The sequence below is a fragment of the Clytia hemisphaerica genome, unplaced genomic scaffold (genome assembly GCF_902728285.1).
Source record: "Clytia hemisphaerica strain Z4C2 unplaced genomic scaffold, Clytia hemisphaerica genome assembly, whole genome shotgun sequence".
In the NCBI taxonomy this organism is placed as follows: Eukaryota; Metazoa; Cnidaria; class Hydrozoa; order Leptothecata; family Clytiidae; genus Clytia; species Clytia hemisphaerica.
Window position 1 is genome coordinate 945,990 of NW_027103938.1, and position 12,739 is coordinate 958,728.

Here is a 12,739-nt window from a genome sequence, read left to right on the forward strand (position 1 = left end):
ATGCATGTACACTTTTGTATTGTAATTGAAAGGTGTTAATTTAATATTTTTGTTCAATCCAAGTCAGTTTCTCGATTTCAAAACCAGACCCGGCGAAACGTACAATGTTCCTAGAAATTGCAATTCTTTTGAGGGTAAAAATTTCCTACTTTTGTGAATTTTGTGAGCGTGTTGAGAGACCCTCTGAGAGATTTTCTTCGAGGGTCTTTGTGAAAATCTACACAAGTGCTCTAGCAACGAGAATTTAGCGTATAGAGGTTATAACTGATTTTTTTGGTCTTGAGTCTTTATTTCGGAAGCTTAGAATTTCATTGTTTCTACACTGTTGTATTTTTGTTTGAATTGGGCTGGACAAAACTTTTCATCTTAATATTTTCATCACTGGGAAAAAGAATTGTACAATACAATTTTAAGTCGAAATCGAAAATTTAACCAAAATATAGCGGTCGGTCAAGTCCGAAAGGAAGGCAGTTTTGGAATTTCAATCTCCAATAATTTTCAAATGAAAACATTGAGTAGTATCGTGAACATATACTTGCATTACGCGATCAAACATTAAAAATTGGTGCACACGTTGTGATCGATTAGGAAGCCATCGATCCAATGTTAGTGGAATGAATGGAAAGATCGAATACTATAATTCGTATTTGTAAAAACGTAAGAATCACTCAATTTTCGCGAATTTTACCCTTTTTTTGAAAGTGAATGTCTTTGAAATTTCTTGAAAGAGCCATTTGCGAAAGTGTTCGCACCCCTCTGTGTCGTAAATTTCGCAGTTTTTCGACCTCGCAAAAGGTCGTACACCTTACGTGAGCTATCAGCGGGGGGGGGTCAAGGTTTACGGGGACACGGTATCGGTTTTTTTTTGTACAGTATTTCGGTATTTTTAGAAAAGTGATATATTCCGGTATTTGAAATGCTGCCGGTGACGGTAAATTGCCTAAAAATGCTTTGGTATTTCGGTATTTACTCGTAAAACTTTGGTGTTAACTTTAAAATCTTTCCAAACTATTTTCTTCATAAAGAGACTTCCAAAAATCACGCCTGCGGCGCTGAATTTTCTTAAATTTTACAAAACTACACCTATGTTTTCTAAAACGATCAGTTTACACACAGTATTTATATACTACTTGCGTGGTGACATGGGGTCAGAAACAGCTCCACCTCTCAGTCTAGTGGCAACTTTTTTTGTGGTTATAGTCTATCCACTATCCTTTAAATAATGAATTTTTATAAAAAAAAAAGTGCTACCTTCTCTCAAGCTTTTACTAATGTCTTTTTTCTTTATTAGAGTAGGATTGGATCCAAAGGCAAATGGACGGAGTAAACCAATCTGGAGTCCCTTTCCCTTAATTTCACATCACTAAACATACTTTTAGCCACAATAGCGGACCTATAAATTTTCCAAAATCTTTCGCACTCGCTTCACTTGCATTACTTTGTTAAAATGTTTCCCCAACCCTTGCGGGTTGTATTTTTCTGATTCGCCTTTCCAACCTTGGTCAAGCTATTGCCCTTTTCTCAAATTAGAACTAAAGAATTATATCCATAAAAATAGCTTTTTGAGGTACCTAGTTACAATAGTAAAACCATTCTACAACATAGTGCTTTTAGCCAAATAAGAAAGTGTTAAAATTGAATTTTTCTTTGGTCGGCACAATAAACCATGATTGTACTTTGTCAGAAATTAAACTTCACTTCTTCTATGTTATTTGCACTTGGAAATTAGATCGTTCGTTTGATATATGAGCTAATAACAGTTGAAAATGAAGTTTTTAACAGGGTGGTATCCCTTACTCCTTGTTTCATCAACAATTCTTGCAGTTGAAATACCTTTCCTGACGAAATAGACCCAAAATGAAATTTTCAGTGACGGTATTTGGAGTTAATTGTGTCCGGTATTCCGGTATTTCGAGAAAAATTTGCCGGTATTTCGGTATTCAGTACCCTTTGAATCCCCTCTATCAGGTATATCAGAATCATCTAAAAAGCGAGCTAATAAGGGAATGGAGACGAGTTTGATGAATCTATTTCACTATCTCGTAAAGTAAATAAAAGGTTTTTAGATAAGCATAAATAGCGGTGATCAAAGACAATTTTTCAGAATATGTAAGCTAGAATGCTAGGCAACCAAAGGGCTAAATAAAAAATTGGAGTTGCATACACAAAAAAGGTGTTGTACCTAGTTTAGAATCAAATTGAATTTTTTCTTATTATTGGTTACAAAAGTAACCATGCCAATCAATCATCCAGAATCTTGGACGAGGTCGTACATATTATAATCAAATCGCAAGTTGGAAAAATTCACATTCTCTGTAATCAGAATCCTTTGACGTTAGAGTATGAGAATTTATTAATGATTAGGTAATTTTGTTGTACGTGAAAAGAGAGAGAGAGGATTTATTCTTTTGAAGGAAACGGCCAAGACTCGCAAAGATCACGAAATCTTCATTTCGCAAAAAACTTGAACGTCAAAAGCAAGTAATGTTAATCATTATTCGAACAATCGTAATCCGAAACAAAAGAAGACAGAGACTAAGTGCACAAATTTAGAGTTATTAAACTTTTAGTTTGAATCAATTAAATATAGATGCCAGCACTGGTGGGGAGTATACTTGGGTTGGCGAATTAGGGGAATGTGCGGGCGGGACCTCCGAACACCGAGACCAAATTTACTTTTGTAGATAAAGTTAAAACAAAATAAATGTTCTTTTGATTAAATCTAAATAAAGCATTAATTTCTTATACATACGCCCGCATCCTTTCTCCCCTATACCCCCCCCCCCCGAGTGCCAGTAGGATCCTTATGCATCCTCTTATTAGCTAGCGTCGGATACTTTTACTACCTACTTTTTATGCATTTTTAAAAGGCCAAAGAAATACAAAAATCTGTTTAAATTCATCAAATATCATTTATTACAAGTTGGTCAAAAAAATCTTGGATATAAAAAAATCCTAGTCACGTAATACGTAATACAGTATTAATGATAAATATGTACACATATTTAATAGATAATAATAGGATATTAAAAAAAATACTAGCTTGTTTTAAATAAGTAAAGGTAACAATGCTAGTGTAAAATATCCTTCTAGAGCCCCAATGAAGGAGCCTGCAACAACATCAGTTAAAAAATGTCTACCCAAGGCTATTCTTGAATATGCCAATGCAAAAGCCCAAATCAGGAGAAATGATTGTGACGCAAAAAAATTGATATTTGTCAAAATAACATACAACATGAATGCTCTTGTTGCATGACCAGAAGGAAAGGAGAATCCATCAATTTTTGATGCACTCAATGGTAAATCACCTTCATTATATGATGGTCTATGTCTTTTGAATAGCAGTTTCAGGAATGCGATGACGATCAGGTCAACGATCAATCCAGCCATGATGATCACGAAATTTCTTGAAAATTTTGTCACCAAAAGCTGCCAAAATATGTAAAGGAGCCAAGGTACTCCATGCCCTGACCATTCCAAGGCTTTGAAGATGAATCTAAACACTGTAAACGTTGAATTCTCGAAAAAACCATTGTACAAACTCAAATATTTTGAAAGTTTTTGATCGTAAACTAAGAATTTTTCAGATGTAAACAAATCCGCCATTTTGCATTCGATATAGCCTGTGCTCACGGCGAACAATTCTAATTTTTATGATATCTCAAGATCTATCTCGTGGGGGTGTATGGCGCGCCAAAGCGGAAATAAATACTATCTTTTTAAAACAATACTATCTTCGTTTAAAACATACTATCTTTGTTGTAAACATACTATCTTTGTTGTAAACATACTATCTTCGTTTAAAACATACTATCTTTTTTAAAACATACTATTTTTTGCTTAAAAAAATACTATTTTCGTTTAAAACATAGTATCTTTAAAAAATAATACTATTTTTACTATCTTTCATACTATCTTTTTAAAACAATACTATCTTTGTTGTAAACATACTATCTTCGTTTAAAAAATACTATCTTTTAAAAAAATACTATCTTTTTAAAAAATACTATCTTTTTTCGAATATAGGTTGCCTCGATTATTCAAATTTGTGTAATTTTCATTTTGAGGGGCGTGTAATGGGCGTTGGTTTTTCGTGTTTATTTTATATGGCCTCATCCGCCCACATGCAGGACCAACATAACAAGATGGCACTTGGTGTAGCTAAAATCTCATCGCTGTCTGAGGGCTGAATACTTCCTGTTCAACTAACTACTCCATTTAAAGCAGCTTTCAGGCATTTACACCATAATCAATAGAAGAAAAAAAGGACATGACCACATAACATTGAGATCAAAACCAAAACAGTGGTGTTTTCACCACATTTTGGACTTTCTGCCATTTCTATATAAAGCATGTTGTTCTTTCCATCCAGCAAGCATGGTCCCGCCGTCCCACCATGCGCGGGTCATGCATGCAAACTTTAAAATGAGCGAGGCAAGACGTGCCAAGCTCGTTTCCAGACTGTTTTCGAAAAGATAGTATGTTTTAAAAAAGATAATATCGTTTTAAAATAGATAGTATTGTTTAAAAAAAGATAGTATCATTACAAAAGATAGTATGTTTTTAAACGAAGATGGTATGTTTTAAACGAGAATAGTATTTTTTCAAACGGAAATAGTATTTTTTCAACGAAAATAGTATTTTTTGAACGAAAATAGTATGTTTTAATCGAAAATAGTATTTTTTTAAAAAGATAGTATGTTTTAAACGAAGATAGTATTGTTTTAAAGAGATAGTATTTATTTCCGCTTTGGCGCGCCATAGGGGTGAATATTTCTAAAGAATGGTTTTATATTTCTCTTTTAGATAAAGTTAAAGCAAAATAAATCAAAAATTTTATAGATTGAATTTAAATAAAGTAATCATTTTTATTGGTTCTAAATACACTCATTTTACATGATACTTTTGGATCTTATACTTTCCTATAAACCCCCGTCTTGTAAGTTATTGTGTAAGACAAAAGTGCACGAAAGAATTTTTATGGCGGGAGACCCGAAACTAGCAAGTTAAAAAGATGGCTGACGAAAGAGATCCTTCAGTCAACACACCACTCACAACACCATCAACTCCACGAGTTTATCGTACTGACAAGGAAAACTTAACACATCATCAAGAGACAGGTATGAAAACCTTTTCACCCTTCGCCAAGCATACACCCAAGAGCTTCAAAATTTTATCAGATGATGAAATAAGACAGGGAAAGGGATCATCCATATCCAAACCTGCCCACCAAATTACCACCAATAAAAGCAAAACTCAAATCAAGAGAAAAAGTCTTGCTACTCTACAGCAGTCTTCAGAAGGAAAGGGCAAGTTAACTGGAAATGGGCGTGATACTCTTTCAATAAAGGAAGCATTCAAGAGAAAACCAGAATCAAAGCATAATTCTTCTAAAGTTGTTGATGTAAAAATCTCGGAAATCTCAACAATAATCTCAACAAAGATTTCTTCTGTTCCTGAAGAGCAGATCTTATCTAAAGAAGGTCCCTGTAGCGAGAAGGGAGATGAACTTCTTGTTAATGAGGCTTTAGATTTGATGAAGCAGACAGAGAACATTGACGACAGTTACTGGAAACAAATTGCAGAGGAACGAAGAGAAGCGCTTGAAGAAACTCTGACTGAGAATGAGAAACTATATGATCGTATTGATGAACTTGTTGAAGAAAACAAAAAACTTGAGAGTAAATTAAATGAAGCTGAGTGTTTTAAAATGCTATACGAAAACTTGTTAGCAAGCAAGGAATGAACAAAATTGAATTTATTAGTGAAATCTAGCTCGCCAACAATTTTTTTTTATGTAACATTATTTCCTCCCTTGATTTGTATATATTTTATGAGTATTATTTTTTAGGATTAAAATAAATTGTCTAATGGATAATAGATGAAAAAATTGGCGCAATAAAATAATTTTGGTTCTGTGGTGTGGCTAAACTTTCTCATTTTCAGCAAAACTTTCCTATTGCCACTTTACAATGGAAAAATTCAACAATCTGGATAGATATATAATACACAAAAGTAGCTTCAATTTGTTTGGCAATCAGGCTCAGGGCTGTTAAGTGTATTATTGTTTAGGCACATGTACTCATCAAAAACATATTTTTGCTATGTTTGGAAAAGTCAGCAGAAAAATCCCTGAAATACGCAAATAATGTTTCCCTGGGAATCTTTCATTCTTGATTGCACCATTGCAATGCCGTCTGACATTACATCACGGACCAAATAACGTGAGATTGGGTAACTTGCATCAGTGGAGGCTAACATGCATAGCCCTCAAATGAATGACCTGTCCCGTCTGGTCATTAAAATACAACTACGCCGCTCCCACTTTGTATTTTAATGACCAGACCAAGTTTTTCATTTGAGGGCTATGCATGTTAGCCTCCACTGATGCAAGTTACCCAATCTCATGGTAGCTGATTGGTTGTAAGTGACGTAAAATCAGTCAATATGTCACTTTTAACCAATCTGCTGTTGGGTCTGGTTGGGTCTGTTGAAGACATTGCAATGGTGCATATCATGTTTAGAAAAAGTAACGAAATTGTTTTATTACTGGTGCTGACTGGTCAATGACCAACTAAACCTGACTAAACCAAATAAGAGCTTGCAAAAACTCAATCTCGTCCCTCTTTAAGATACAAGCAAATGTCCATACAATTATGCTATACATGAAAACCTATTTATTACATTTCAACAAGGCATATCAAATGTGAGTGGGTAAACCTTGCCCATTTAAGAGGACGTGCAATCCCTCTTTTGTTTTGATAATCCATCTTTTTTGAAATCTTTACAGGATTTTATTTTTATCATATTTACTTTTATTTGTGAGATTTTATTCGTAGCAATTTAACTAACTAAATTCAAGATAAAAGGGAATTTTACACAAAATTCAACTAAACGATTTTTTCTGTTTGATCGAATCGCTGAGCATAACAATTGTGCATTTTCGAAAGAGGCTCTGAGTAAAATTCTGTATACCTATCAGACGCTACAGTAAGCTTCAGGGCTTAGTCTCTCCCTGTTGACTTTAAGTAAATTATTATCTCTTTTTTTAGATATCGCTTAGCCCATAATGTCCATTGGCTCAATTTAGATATACTTTTTATATACTTTAATATGATAAATTTTCGTGGGTATAAAATTTCGCAGATGCTGCGGAGTTGGGTGTCAACAGCGAAAATTTTAAGCTATGCCGTTGCAACATTTTGAAACTCTGCCCTTGAAGGCAAAAAATTATAATTAAAATAGCGAAGATTATTTTGAGTTATACCTTTTCTAGATGATTGTGCCTTTTTTCTGGGTGGTTGTACCTTTTTTCCCGGGTGGTTGTACCTGATTGATTCTGATTGTGGCTGGCTGCGTTGATGTTTCAGCTTTAGATTTGAAGAAGGAACAAATAAGATTTTTTCTAGTCGGCCAAAGATGTTGACTTATATTTTACTAAGAGTACATAACTGATTTCAAATTTCTATTCAGAATTTCATATATTTATCATGGTTTAAGTCCCCTCTCCCTTTAAATAAGGGGGCGGACTTGAATTTTGGGCAAAATTTTAAGGGGAAAATTTCTTAAATTTTCAGAAATGAGAAGGGATCTATGTTTAAGGGGACCAAAGAAAAAGTAATTTTGAATTTTACCTATGCTCCCCATTACCAGGAGGCCAAGGTGGCCATCTCCCCCCCCCCAACTACTTACAAAGTAGTTTTTTTACTTGAATGTTCTAAATATACCGTTTTAAGGGGATAAAGTAAGGGTGAAAAGTCCAAAATTTTCCCTGTCTCTCAACCATGGTTGTCGACATGATTTTTTGGCCCCCTCAACCTGCTGCACACCGGGGACCATATATCTTAGGGGCCGTCCACATAGTACGTACGCACTAAAATGTCGAAAATCGACATGTACGCAAATAGTTATACCCCTCCTGGTAAGTACGTACTTTTCATTTAACCCCCCCCTATCGGTTGAAGAAAATTTGGAATTCAAATCTTTTGGCTTAGACCTTTATTTCATACATGAAACTCAATGTTTATTAAGAAACATTTTCTATTCCTTTATGCGTAAAAGTCGACAAAAAACAAGCAAAAAAGGGCTAAGAAAAAATTTTGACCCCTCCCCTCTCCCTGTACGCAAGCATACGCTTATGAGAAGAAGAATCCCCTCCCCCCTTAGTGCGTACGTACTATGTGGACGGCTCCTTAAGAAGATCCATGTTCCAATCTTATATTGAAGACAGTCATATTCTCGAAAGCAAAAAAAATTAAGGGGTACTTTAGAAAAACAGAAAGGGGTATAGGAAATAAGGGAATGGTACATATGGAATTCCAAATTGAGGGTGGAGAAATAGATAAGGGATAATTTGCTGGTTTTTTTTTTTGGGGGGGGGGGCTGGAGAACATGGATGAAACCATGTTTTATGTTAAAAGTTGCAACTATTCAAAGTAGGCATGAGAATGGGTAAAATGTACCTACGCAGAATTGTAAGGGGAAATTTGGATTAAAAATCTTTATTTTTGCCCAGGAAGCCCTAGACCTATCTTGGTGTGAGAATCCCAAGGTCCAGACATTAGGTAGGAAAAAAGCAAAATGAGACAGGCTAGGCCCAGTGCATAATATAGCTATATGTATCCTCGGCTGGGTTGTGAGAGAGAGAATCTACCTAATTTGGCGAAGCTTTTTTATTCGGATTTAGGCCTTAAATCACCCAATAAACAAACAAAGAAATTTCCAAATCACGTTATCACTAGTTAAATTTCCTTTCTATCACGATCACGTTGATCACGTTGGCTTTTCCGATCACGCAATCATGCGCAATAAAATCTTAAATCACGCCATCACAAAAACCACTGGGGGGATTTGATGAAGATTTAGAAAAACAACTTTTGACAAAAAAACAGGTGCATTTACATTATGGCTATGGGTATGAAATCCCGAAAAATATTGTGAGCAAGGGGTCAACGATTGTAGGTTTTAAGGTGTATTAGTGAAGGTATTTTGTTGAAAATATTTAGGTGCCAATGATCTAATTGTAACATTTGTAACTTTGCAGTGAATCACTGTTCAAAAGTTGAGACCAAAAGGACTACAGTATTCCATAAAAAGTTATTTGAGAAAAACCAGGTAGGTTTTAAGGGGTAAAATACCTAAAAAGGGCATTTTTCACTTCTTCATGAAAAAAACAAACTGGTTTTCTACAAAACATCACTACTACTACTAGGGAAGAAAACCATAGACGACATAGCTTCTCTTTGTCTTTTTATGACATTTCGGCATATCCCTGAAGACACTCCATCAATTTTCTGAAAATACATTTCCTCAACCATATTTCTTTGTTGATAAATTACAAACCCTTTGTTTTAAATGTTATATTTTATATATTATAAGAAAATGACGTCATCTCTTATCAAGTCAAGAATTTGCAGAATTTTATAGAAAATGAATGAAATGTCTCAAACAATGAAAAAGTAGCGACAGACGAATTTTTGTGCAATAGCATTATGTATCTGACATGAGAATAGTGTTTCGTGGGAGGACTTATGGCGAGGTTTCCAGAGCAACTAACGAAAAGAGAAACTAATTTAATTGCTCTGCTAGTAGCACAAATTTTGTCTGACCACATCTTTTTCTGATATTCCGATGGCGAATTGGCGGCCCACGGTAAAGTTCTAAAGCAAGGAGCGGGCTAATTTCAAATCCGAGAGGAATGATAGTCGGCCTTTGATATGCCACATTCCCAGTTGGGTTCAACTACCCTTGCTCGTAAACCTGAAATATTTCAGTTGGACCCGCCAATCCCCGAAAACGAGGGCTGGGTTACGCGGTCTCACAAAATTCCGTAATCTAAACTTCCAGATGTCCTTCAGAGCTTTAGCGTGTCGAATGAAAATCTTTTTTGCCCACCCTATCTTTAGAAGTTTTGTGTGTTGATAAAGGAACATATTTCTTCGTTTTGCTTTATGTACCTGATGATTGTATCCAATACATGTTTTTATAAAGCAAATTTGTCTCTCTTTCTTGTTTCATGTTTCAGCATTTCACAAATTTGCTGAATTCTTTGATTCCCTCGGTGAAAAGTCGAAAACTGTCGTCTGTATTATCAAAGAGAGCAATTTCTATTTCATATAATGTTCCCTTGCGAGACGTAACTGAATTCACAAATTGTATCGATATCAAATCGATCTCCTCTGGATTGATTAGACGGTTTTTCAGTCTATTTAAACCAAGACTTTTCGGATATTCGCAAGCGGTACTTGAACTTTTCCTTGAAGTTGTCGAAATGGAGTTTGGACGTGATTTGCTTGTATTAATTGCCTTTAGTTTTTTGACCATCAATTTTTGATTGATTTTTATGGAAGCTGTCTTGAAAGCTTCTCGTATAATGTTGTTCAAAGTTTCCTTTATGTTATTGTCCTGTGAGACACGAATTTTGTTGACGCGAATGTCCATTTCTTTCCAGTAGAACAATGCGTCGACTCTTTTGTATTGTTTATTTGTTTGTTTATCCAGCATCTTTCCTTGTCCTGAGCGATCACTCTCCGAACCCCTCACTCAAATCAAATTCTGCTTCTTTCTAGTTACAATTGATACTGTATAACTCTGCGTTCGTACAGTTAAAATAAGAAAAATTCAACCTTATTTTTCTATTCCATCATCTTGTTTAAATCCCCTCCCTAGCTCATTTGTATCTTAAAGAAATTTCAACACTGCACATCGTGTTTTTTTCTTTTGTAAATCCGTGTGTTTATGTAACCTCGTTGTGAGAATAAGAAAAGGACTTCCAAGTGAGATAAATAATGAATTAACCTTTTCGTTCGACTGTACCCTTATTTTTGACCCTTACTTAAGAAAGAAAGAAAATTGTAAAACAAATTGGGAGAAAGCTATTTCCTTTGCTTCTAAATATGGATATTGAATTATCAAAAGATCTGAAAAAAGCTCATAATTTAAAACAAATTTCAGTGTTTGAGAGAACAAACTTTTCATTAAATAAAATTTCTTCTTACATTAGTCTGATTCTGAAGCCGAAAAAGAATTTAAATCCACAGTTTCTTTATCACACCTTTAATTTTTGAAAGTTATGCTAATTTTGCCAGCAAATTAATAATAGTGACATTTCTTCTAGAAACACCATATATTTCCAGTTTTTAAGGAGATTTTCTTTTGTAGCCTTAAGCCTGACATCCTTCTTTCCTTGCATTGTAATTTTTAGACGCTTAGCTATTGTTTTAATCGCTTAAACAATGAAATCAATGCTACAATGCAAAATTTGATAGGTCAATTTTCGAAGTTTTTGAGCAATCTCAGAAAACGATTTATTTTTCACTAAAATCATAACTTTTGATCTAGTGAACCAAATTTGATAAAAGATCTATCAAAGTTTAACTTTGCCTATTTCCTCTTCATTATAGAAATAGTTTGATTCTTTAGAAAGTCGTAGATATTTCGAGATTCCGTTTTAAAGAGGGTAACTTATTTTTGGCACACCCGGTATTATCCAAAAGGCTAACATATGAAGATTTTGTTAAGATCGAGTAAGATTATATAATTTTCTATTTCCAGTTTTTTAAAGCTTTTCTGAGACTTATGAAAATCACAGTGAAACGAGTCTTCTTTATATCTTTATATTCCAGTCATTAGCATAGGGTTTTCGGTCGCTGAAAATCGAAAGTAAAAGTTTTAAACTGTTTTCAACTTGTATGAATTTTACTGTTTTTTAAAACTGTTTTTATATTTTGTTTTAGAGTAAATATCTAATAAATAATAATAATAATAATAATGCTATACAAGTTCGCAGGCCACCGTGCGAGCACATGGGCCTCTATGAACCGCTCTTTGTTCGGTTTACAATTTTCTTAAGATAGAGTTTTTTCCTAGGGCTCCCCCTGACTTTGAATTTAAAGTTTGCATCTTTTAGTGACGTGTTCATTTTTTGGGCTTTCGTACACCACTCTTTGATTGTCTTCCTTTCACTTTTCGTAAGATCTTCTGTCACACGGAAGGGCAATCTTTCTCCTTTAGTGATTGCTCTTAACACTGTATTTTTGTCTTCTTCGTTTGCAAATCGGACTTTCATTGGTCGATAGCGTTTTTCATCTTCCTTTTCCTTCGAAAATTTTCCGATTCTTTGAGTTTCTTCAATCTTTATATTCCTTAAGCTTAGTTTCTTGGGTAAGACTTTTTCATTTAGATATTCTTCGTCGTAGATTTTGGTTGACTCCTCTGAATCTTCAGTGGATTCGCCAACACCATGAAGAATTAGATTGCACGCCGTGGATTGAATCTGTCGTTCCTCCTGTTTTTCCCTTCGAAGTACGTTTTCTATGTTTTTCTCGATTTGCCTCGACGCGACTGCTGCGTAGCTTTGTGATATATTTTCTCCTTTCTTCTCAATGATGTCTTCCATCTTCTTTTCGATCGTTGCCATTCTGGTCTCAAAGCTATCCTTTATTTCGCTGATCATTGTATTAACGTCTTTGGACTTTAGTTCAGTGATTTCTACGTCCTGGGCTTTCATTATATTTTCGCAAGCTTTTATCTCCTTTCGGAATCCTGAAACTGTTGATGTTTCACATGAATTGACCCGTTCCAATAGATCAGGGGTGATCACGACACAGTTTTGACAGACAAAAGCTCTCGATTTGTATGTTAGACATAACTGGATTTGATAGACAGGGAGCTTTGAACAAATGTAGTGTACGATTCGATTGCACTTTTTACATTCAAGTGTGTCTTTGGATCTTCCTTC